A 10,905-nucleotide genomic window follows, 5' to 3' on the forward strand; every position below is an offset into this window, starting at 1 on the left:
CTCCTGGACTATAAGATCATGCAAAACATCCTCCAATAGTACCACTGGCTCCCCACCTTGCATGACCAACTGTACAGTAAGACGGCTACATGGCAAACTCACTTCTTGGTTTCCCAGTAAATATTTCTCCAGGGAGGGGGTTAGAAAGCCCCTTGATTTTCTCCCAGCTTTGCCCTCCTGCTGCCACTCCCTGGGTGTCTCCAGATCATATTGGCTTCGGCCCTGGAGGCTGCACATAGTGAAGGGGTAAAACTCTAATTAGCTTGTCTGCAGCTTTCTTCCGCTTTTGCTAAGGGCTCAGAAAGGAGGCTGAAACTAAAGTGAAACATTTTTGTTATGTTTTTTCCAACTAATCCTGCTTCCCTTGAAAGGATCACAAGTTGGCTGCATTATTCTGCCCCTATGAGATGAATCTCCTGTTGCCAGATGCTTGGGCATGAACTAAATGGCCTGGCATTGCATTTCTTCCTGTCCAATAAAATAAGAATATTTAAACCAGACATAGAAATGTCCTTTTATTAAAAACATGTCTTTATTGTGTAGCTGGGTATGCTGGGAGTAGACTTCAATATTTCTGGACCTTTGGATGCTAGAAACAGGGACAAAACTGCCACTATAAAAGTGCCAGACAGTTACATAATGTGACTCTAAACTAATGGTTCTCAACCCTGGCTGCCCAACAGGAACAACTAGGAGCTGTAAATGAAAGGGTACCTGCCAGCTTCCCTCTTCCTACCTGAATGGGCCTCCAGCATAGGCATTAAAAACAAAACGAAGCAAAGCACTACAAAACAAACCGCCTTCTGCATAAAGATACTATGCAGCCAGGATTGAAAAATCACTGCTCTAAGGGTAAAAGAGGTTCTTTCCCTTTGGAATAAACACTTTATTCTGGGAGAAATTATTTGGGGAGTCCCCTTGATAAGAAGATATAAGTTAAGGCCCTTGGAGTAGCTCTGAATATCAGTAAACTGATGCAAACACTCTAGACTGATATGTTAATGATCTATTGCTGTTTAACAAGTTACTAAAAACTTAGTGGCTCAAAACAAGACACATTTATTATCTCACAGTTTCTACGGTTCAGGAGTCTAGGCATGGCATAGCTGGGTTCTCTGCATCAGGGTCTGTCATAAGCCTGCAGTCAAGATATCGGGCAGGGCTAGGGTCTTATCTGAAGGCTCGACTGGGAAGGATCCATTTCTAAGCTCACAAGATGGTTGGCAGGATTTGGTTTCTTGCAGGTTGTTGAACTGAAGCCCTCAATTCCTCCCTGGCTGCTGGCTGCCTTCAGTTCCTTGCCAAGTGGGCCTCCCCAGCATGGCTGCTTGCTTCATCAAAGTGTGCAGACTAAGAGGGCAAAAGAGAAAGTCTGTGACAAGATATAAGTCACAATCTTAGGTAACCTCATCAAGGAAGTGACGTGCCATCACTTTTGCAATATTCTGCTGACTAGAAGCAAGTCACAGGTCCCATGCATGCCCAAAGGGCAGGAAATTCACAGGGACATGAATACCGGGAGCTGAGGACCTAGGGGAGCCAGCTTAGTTGGCCTGCCGTACCTGGGCTTTCATAATTCAACTTAACCATATAAAAGCGTGGCCTATGGTTAGGCGAGTACATACCCACAGACACAGTTTTATCACTGTCTCCACTATTTCCATTCCACCACCACTAGGGGCTTGGTATTTTTATGAGGGGCAATTGGCAACCCCCCATGGTATCTGGAAATCACAGAAGCACTGGTAAGTCATCCACGTTCTCCCTGATGTAGTCCAACATCCAACAAAGAGTGTATAAGACTCAATTAAAGCACAGAGAAGTCTAGGATAAAAAGGAATTCTAAGGACTCTGCAGGCCAACTCTAATCCAAACTCAAACCCCTTCTTTAAATAGCCATCTGTTTCAGTTAGTTCAGGCTGCTATAACCATAGACTGGGTGGCTTAAATAACTAACACTGATTTCTCTTAGTTCTAGAGCCTGGAAGTCCAGGATCTGGTTTGCAGACAGCATCTTCTCATTGTGTTTTTACATGACAGAGAGCAGAGAGAGAGAAGAACCAGTTTCTCTTCTGTCTCTTCTTCTTCTTCTTCTTTTTTTTTTTTTTTTGAGCAGAGTCTCGCTCTGTCACCAGGCTGGAGTGCAGTGGTGCAATCTCGGCTCACTGCAACCTCTGCCTCCCAGATTCAAGCAATTCTCCTGCCTCAGCCTCCCGGGTAGCTGGGACTACAGGCACCCGCCACCACGCCCAGCTAATTTTTTTGTATTTTTAGTAGAGATGGGGTTTCACCATGTTGGCCAGGATGGTCTCGATCTCTTGACCTGGTGATGTGCCCACCTTGGCCTCCGAAAGTGCTGGGAATACAGGTGTGAGCCACTGTGCCTGGCCTCCTGTCTCTTCTGCTAAGGGAACTAACCCCAAAGTGGGGCTCTACTCTCATGACTCAATTAGCTCCCTAATTACCTCCGATACCATCACATTGCAGGGTAGAGCTTCGACATGGGCATTTTAGGGGGACACAAACAGGCAGGTCATAGCACCCTCTCTGCTGGCTACCCAGGCTCAATGGGGAAATTTACAGTGACAAAGAATGTTTCCTAAGGAGAAGGCCATTGCTGTGAGAGGCTAAAGGACAATGCTGACTTTTATTCTTCTTCCCTGGAAGTACTTTTGCTGTGATGCCTAGAGATGACTTAGCTTCTCTGCACTTGTTTCTCCATGAGTAAATTTAAAATCTATCTATCTATCTATCTATCTATCTATCTATCTATCTATCTATCTACCCACCCACCCATCCTTCCTACTATCATCTTCACATCTATCTTGCTTTCCAGTATGGCCCCTGAAAATAGGTGGAGCGCATTGATTTTTTACAATTGCTCAAGTGCGTGGATCTCTTCCAACGCGTAGCTTTGCTTAAATCCCACACTGTTGTTTGTAGCCTGTGTTTAAAACCAGTTTTCTTTGTAAGTTTGATTTTGCTTTGGGTTCCCCAAGGCCACTACTTTAGTTGGAGTTAACAACTCAGACCCGAGTGTTTAGTTTGGAAGAAGCAGGCTGCCGCAGATCTCTGGGTTACCCAACCCAAGGCCACGTGGAAAGTTTTTCTCAGCATCAGCTGCAAGGAGGGGCTGGCCTGGCCTCCCCGGCGTCCATCCAGGTAGCCCTCTCTGTGTCCCAGAGGCACAGACCTTTCAGATCCACCCAGCCTGCCTGATGCCAAGAATTATTCACCAGGGGGGACTTCAGAGAGGAAAGCAACACATCATGTTGAGAGAAATGATTTTGTTTTCCACAATTCTTTCTTGTTTTGATCATGAGCATCAGTGATGATGAGTAGAATATTTGTCCTGGCATCAGTGTAGAATTTCCATCCCACCCTGAACCCCGGCAAGCAAGGGCCAGGGCTCCCGCAGCCCTTCCTCACCTCCACACTGTGGCTGATGGCCCCCGGCACAGAGCAGGGACCCAGATTGGGGTGGGGAACGTGAAGAGTGGGAAAGCTTTTGGCTCAGGAAGCATATGGAAGAATGGTAGGATTCTCCTACAGTGCTCACTTGCATCGCACAGAGCCTATTTCTGCTTTAAAAATCCCGTCGGTTGTGGCTGCACTCTTTCAACCCATGCAATTGGTCTCTTTTTCATTTTCCTTTTACAGTGGGACTTTCAAGGATTGGATGGTGGCAGGAAAAGGGAACATTATCACCCACAAATCAGAGCACCCAGAAAGTAACCAGACAGCATTTCACAAAGAACCGTTCTACATCTCTGAGGAAGGGGCCCGATCCTCAACTCACCCTGACCATTTTGGTGCCAGACACCAAATGCCAACAAGCCCGAGTGGTGTGTCATACATATTGTTTTCCACCTCTCAAATAATCAAATATCATTGAGATTTGGGGCTTGGGGAGTCACCAGTTCCTCTTTTCTGTTTCCTTGGGCTGCAAACATTTAACTCCGCCCTTTTCTCCCAAAATACTGTGATTGATACATGCAATCACAGTATTTTGCCTTCTAGCCCTTTATCACAGTATTTAGTGAGGGAGAGACAGGTTTTTCCCTCACTAAGAGGCATATACAATATTTCAAAAGAGAAACAAATTCTAGCATCTTCCTGCATTCATCACGATTTGTCTTAACTCATGAACTCTGCCCTCTTCTCCAGTGATGGAAATCTTGTAGGTTTTTCCTTTGCCTTCATGCCTCCCTACTGGGTAATTCACATGCATAAATTAATACTCTTCAGCATAGAAAGAGGCTGTTATTTCAAGATAACAGATGTCTGAATCCTCCCCTCCCCTCTCCTCCCTTCGACAGGATCTCACTCTGTTGCCCAGGCTGGAGTGCAGTGGCACGATCTCAGCTCACTGCAGCCTCGACCTCCTGGGTTCAAGTGATTCTCCCACCTCCTCCACATGAGTGACTGGGACCACAGCAATGGGCCACCAGGCCCAGCTAATTTTTTTACTTTTTTGTACAGATGGGGTCTCACTTTGTTGCCCCAGCTGATTTCGAACTCCTGGATTCAAGTGGCCCTCCTGTCTTGGCCTCCCAAAGTGCTGGGATTAGAGGTGTGAGCCACTACGCCCAGCCCTACTTTCTTATCTGGACCCACTGAATCCCTTCTTCCTATCTCTGAATAGATTTGGAGGATAAAACTTGCTGAGAGGCTGAGACCTGGGTGCTGTTTCCGGCTTCCTCTTTGGAGGACAGCTAGTGCTTAGCTTCCCATTCGAGTCTCTCTCGCAGTGGCTCATGCCTGAAATCCCAGCACTTTGGGAGGCCGAGGCTGGTGAATCACTTGAGGTCAGGAGTTTGAGACCAGCCTGGCCAACATGGAGAAACCCCATCTGTACTAAAAATACAAAAACTAGCTGGGTGTGGTAAAGCATGCCTGTAATCCCAGCTACTTGGGAGGCTGAGGCATGAGAATCGCTTGAACCTGGGAGGCGGAGCTTGCAGTGAGCCGAGATCGCGCCACTGCACTCCAGCCTGGGTGACAGAGCGAGACTCTGTCTCAAAAAAAAAAAAAAAAAAAAAGAAGTTGGATACAGGCTGCATTCCCAGATCTCTCCAGTGTGTTGGGTTGGAACATAAAAATAGCCTTCTCCCCTCCAGGGAACAGATCCCAACTAGAAATCTTAAATTCTTTCTCAATTTCATTTTCCATGGAAGACTAGATTTAAAACCAGGCAACTGGCAAAGAGCCACACAGTTTTCCAGCTTGCCGGCCATGACATCTCATGAGAACAACTCAAAACACTTACAAAAATCTTTCGTTTCAGGAGCTTAGCAGGAGGCTGGAGTGGATCCATCCATCTCTGGCCCATGATCCTGCTAACAAGCTTGCATATGCCATGGTGCTGAGTGATGAATGCAAATGGTGCCCAGTGGCTGGCAGGGCTTGGAAATTTGCCATGTTGTTTGCCTCCACACTCCCTGATAATTGCTCCCTATGCCATCTTTAAAAACCCATTTCTGGCCTTGGGCTAAGGGCTTGGTGATCTGGAATAAGGCTGCCTCAGCCCATGCTTGGAGCTTCAATTAATCCACTCTGAACCATGATATCTCGGAGATAGCTCATTAAGTTCTTCAACAGATATTTACTGAGCACCTAGGGTGTGCCAGACACTGTGCTAGCTCTGGCTGACAAGGATTGCCACGACAGGCACACTTCCTTCCAACATAGAGTCAAACTCTCTCTCCAATGGTGGAGAGAGACAATGAACTTGAACTAGTCATTATCATTACAAACGACTGCTTTCAATGAAACCAACATTGTGCTGGCTGAGGAAATGTCGCCAGCTAAGGGAGTGGAAGCTAAGGGAGGAGACCCATTTTAGATAGGATGGTCGAGAAGGTGCTTCTTAGAAGGTAGTCTTTTTGTTTGTTTGTTTGTTTGCTTTTTGAGACACAGTCTCACTCTGTCGCCAGTCTGGAGTGGGACGGTGCAATCTCGGCTCACTGCAACCTCCGCCTCCCAGGTTCAAGTGATCCTCCTGCCTCAGCCTCCCAAGTAGCTGGGACTACAGGTGCATACCACCACACCTGGCTAATTTTTGGGTTTTTAAAATTAATTAATTAATTTTTTTGAGATGGAGTCTTGCTCTGTTGCCCAGGCTGGAGTGCAATAGCACCATCTCGGCTCACTGTAACCTCTGCCTTCTGATTTGAAGCGATTCTCCTGCCTCAGCCTCCTGAGTAGCTGGGATTACAGGCACCTGCCACCATGCCCAGCTAATTTTTGTATTTTTAGTAGAGACGGGGTTTCACCATGTTGTCCAGGCTGGTCTCAAACTCCTGACCTTGTGATCTGCCCACCTCAGCCTCCCCAAATGCTGGGATTACAAGTGTGAGCCACCATGCCCACCCAGAAGGTAGTCTTTAAAATGAGAAGGACTGGCCAGGCATGGTGGCTCATACCTGTAATCCCAGCACTTTGAGAGGCCAAGGTGGGCAGATTGCTTGAGCCCAGGAGGTCAGGACCAACCTGGGCAACATAGCAAGACCCTGTTTATTCAAAAAATACAAAAATTAGCCAGGCATGGTGGCTTGCACCAAGTGATTCGGTCCCAGCTACTTGGGAGGCTGAGGCAGGGGAATCGCTTCAGTCCAGAAGGTCAAGACTGCAGTGAGTCATGATTGCCCCATTGTGCTCGAGCCTGGGTGACAGAGCTAGACCTTCTCTCCTTACAGGGAGCCTGCAAATATATATGATCCCTCAGGAAAGGGACTCCTCATTGGAGTGCAGTGACTGGCTATCGTGTCTCATGTCTACTGAGAACCATGAGGACCACCTCTGTGCTCGCCTCCCTTTCCTGCCCCCACACTTGAGCTCCCACTCCCTTGCCGCCACACCCATAGGCATCTAGGGAGAATGAAATATACTTTAGAAGGTGACAAGAGGAAGTGGTGGTTCCTGCCGTGAATGCAAGGAGAGGTAACAACAAAATGCTGTACGTTGCTCTGGGCATTTTCTTACATCTTTAACCTTGACCTTGCCTCTGAGCTCCAGATTCATATCCAGTTGCAGACCTGCCATCTCCACGTGGTTGTCTAACAGGCATGTCTAATTTAGCAAGTCTAAACCAGAGCTCCGGGCTTCCTGCTCCACACTTCCTTCCCTTGGCAGAGGGCACCAACATCTACCCAGCTGCAGAAGTTAAAAACACTCAGAGCCATTCTTGAGCCTTTACTTTCTCATTCCCCTCCCTCAGTACAGCAGCATGCCCTGTTGATCCAGTCGCCAGCGTGCATCCAGAGTCCACGTGCTTTGCTCCTTCTCTAAGACCACCAGCCTGGTCCAAGCCCCCAGTGCCTGTGCTAGTGTCATGACATCCAACAAGTTTGCTGGCTTCCACCATTGTCCCCACCATGAATAATTTTCCACAACACAGCCTTTGATCCATGCTCGCCACAAACCCACTTCGAACTATTCTTCCTGGTCCTTAACCCTCAGCCTGGCTCACTCCTCTCCAGTCATGCTGGACTTTCTATTCCTTGACTGCCCAAGCTCATTCTAGCCTTTGCACTTCTTATTCCTTCTGCCTGGAGACCCATTCCTTCAGATCCTTGCACGATCTCCTCCTCCTTCTTTAAAACTTGGTTCAGACACCCCCTGAAGGTTCAGGAAGCCTTTCCCTGTGCATTCTCTCCAATATCTTCCCTAGGTAATGACATTACTTTGTTTAATTTCATTCATAGCATGTATTTCTACCTGCAATTGTCGTTTTACTTGTCTATGGTCTTTCCCCTCCTTTTTTAGAAAATTAGCTCCATGGAATACTATGCAGCCATAAAAAGAACAATATCATGTCCTTTGCAGGAACATGGGTGCAGCTGGAGGCCATTATCTTTAGCAAACTAACACAGAAACAGAAAACCCAATGCTGCATATTCTAACTTATAAGTAGAAGCTAAATAATGAAAACACATGGATACACAGAGGGGAACAATAGAGACAGGGGCCTACCAAAGGGTGGAGGTAGGAGGAGGGAGAGAAATAGAAAAAATAACTATTGGGTACAAGGCTTAGTACCTGGGTGATGAAATAATATGTTCAACAGACGTTTGTGGCAAGAGTTTACCAATATAACAAACCTACACATGTACCCCTGAACCTAAAATAAAAGTTGTTTTAAAACAAAAAAAAGCTAATAAATCCCTTCTTTAGAAAAGAGAAAATTAGCTCCGTGGGCACAGAGTCCCTGTCTGTTTTATGCATATACATACAAACATGTGTGTGTGTGTGTGTGTGTGTGTGTGTTTGTGTGTGTGTGTGTTAATGGAGACAGGGTCTCACTTTGTTGCCCAGGCTGGTCTCAAACTCCTGGGCTCAAGCAATGCCCTCCACCTTGGCCTCCTGTCCCCTTTCTGTTTGGTTTCCTGCTCTACTTCCCAGAATGGTGCATCTGCCCTGCCTACCAACAACAGTGCCTGACTCACAGAATGTGCTCATTATATGCTTGTTGGATGAGTGCATAAATGAATAAAAGACGGTGTGAAATACTTTCATAAGTCTTAAAATATACATTGAGAAAACATTACTACCATTTAAGAGATGAAGAACTGAAGGCTGAGAGACCCAGAAAGATTAAGTAACTTGATCAAAAGCACATAAATAATATGTGGTGGAGCTGGAATTCAATTCAGACACAAATGTTCTAACTCTACTTCCTATCTTTCTTTTTGGCTGCGACCACTTTTTTTTCATTTTCAATCATCTTTGGGTCATAAATTACATACAACAAAATATACCCATTTTAACTGCATAGCTCAGTAAGTTTTGACAAATATCTACACCCATGTGACCACCACCGAGATATAAAATGAGATACAGAATATTTCCATCACCCCCAAAACTTTCCTTGTTCCCCTTTGCATTCAATCTCTGTCATCCTTGGCACTGGGCAACTCCTGATCTCTTTCTGCTGGTGCTCATATTTTTTGTTTATTACCTGAACTACTTTTCACCCCTAAGGCATATGGCCTCTCTAAGCTTTTGGCTTCTCATTTGTAATATACAGGTGATAATATCTTCCTCATAGTTATGCATTAGAATAGTTGATGTCTCTAAGGTGCTTAGAATGGTATTCACCATCGTATGAGTCTACTTGGGCTGCTATTACAAAATACCACAGACCGGGTGGCTTCAACAACAGAAATTCATTTTCTCACAGTCCTGGAGGCTGGAAGTCCAGATCAACATGCTGGAAGATTCGATCTGGTGAGGGCTCCCTTCCTGGCTTGTAGACAGCCACCTTCTCCTTATGCACCCTCATGGCATTTCCCTCTGCCTGGGCAGAGAGAGAAAACTCTCTGGTATCTTCTCCTCCTCTTATAATGACACCAATGCCATTATATTAGCACCTACCTTTATATCTCATTTGACTCTAATTACCTGCCAAAGTCTCCATCTTGTATCATCACATTGGGGGTAGGGCTTCAAAATACAAATTTTGGGAGTACACAGTTCAGTTCATTCAGCTATTATCATCACAAGGTCATGCAACTAGTAAATTTCAGAGCTGAGACTTGCCCCCAGGGCCTTGAGGGTTTGCTCATTCCACTACCCAAAGCTTCCTCCCTGTTTACCGAAGCCATCAAAATGATGTACAGAGTGATATGGGAAGATGTGAGACCTTTCTTTGCAGAAGTGGTGAATTTCCGAGTAGACCTGCACTGGAGTTGTCTCATCTCAGTCCTAGAAAGGTTGGCTAGAGCAACAGAAAGGGCAAGGCTTTCGGGTCAGACAGCCCTGGAATGGATCTGTGAAACGGGACTAAAAGCATCAGGGTCCATGACATCACGCATGGTAAGACCTTCCCACATGCTTGACCATTAGTGGGAGATCAGCCCATGGTGACTGGCATTGATTTCACATGGGGACCCTCCCAGTAAGGGTCTTCAGGTCACTTGAGCCTCATTTGCTGACTCCAAACTCATCAATCTCCTTCACCTCTCTTCATGCTCTCTACAGGCTATCATTTCTGCAAGACAATCCCAATGAACCTAGATGGACAGAAGTTTCTAACTTAAAGGCCTTCGCCCAAGAGTCAAAAAACAATATGTTTTTCTTTGTTTTGTTTTGAGACAGGGTCTCTGTCGTTCAGGCTGGAGTGCAGTGGTACAATCATAGTTCACTGCAGCCTGGACCTCCCAGGCTCAAGTGATCCTCCTGCCTCAGCCTCCCAAGTAGCTGGGACCATGGGCATGCAACATCACACTCGGCTATTTTTTTTCTGGGTAGAGACAGGGTGTCACTATAGTGCCCAGACTTGTCTAGAACTCCTGGGCTCAAAGCAGTCCTCCCACCTTGGTCTTCTAAAGTGCTGGGGTTATAGGCATGAGCCATTGCACCCAGCTAGCAATGTCTTTTATTGATCTAATTATCCCTAAAAGCAAAGACAATATAGCAGAAGTGGAAAGAGCACATCCCTAAAATCCCATTTCTTTTCCCAGGAGATTTGTTTTCCTCAGTAGAACTGAGCTTGACATCCCAGGGAAAACTGCCTCTTAAATAGGAATTGTAGGGAGCTGTATTAGTCTCTTTTCTTGCTGCTGATAAAGATATACCAGAGACTGGGAAGAAAAAGAGGTTTAATTGGACTTACAGTTCCATATGGCTGGGGAGGCCTCGGAATCATAGTGGGAGGTGAAAAGCACTTCTTACATGGCAGTGACAAGAGAAAAAATGAGGAAGATGCAAAAGCAAAAACCCCTGATAAAACTGTCAGATCTTGTGAGACTGATTCACTACCATGGGAACAGTACGGGGGAAACTGCCCCCATGATTCAAACTATCTCCCACCAGGTCACTACCACAACATGTGGGAATTATGGGAGTACAATTCAAGATAAGATTTGGATGGGAACACAGAGCCAAACCATATCAGGAGCAATT

This window comes from Hylobates moloch, unplaced genomic scaffold (assembly GCF_009828535.3).
Source record: "Hylobates moloch isolate HMO894 unplaced genomic scaffold, HMol_V3 SCAFFOLD_2, whole genome shotgun sequence".
Taxonomy (NCBI): domain Eukaryota; kingdom Metazoa; phylum Chordata; class Mammalia; order Primates; family Hylobatidae; genus Hylobates; species Hylobates moloch.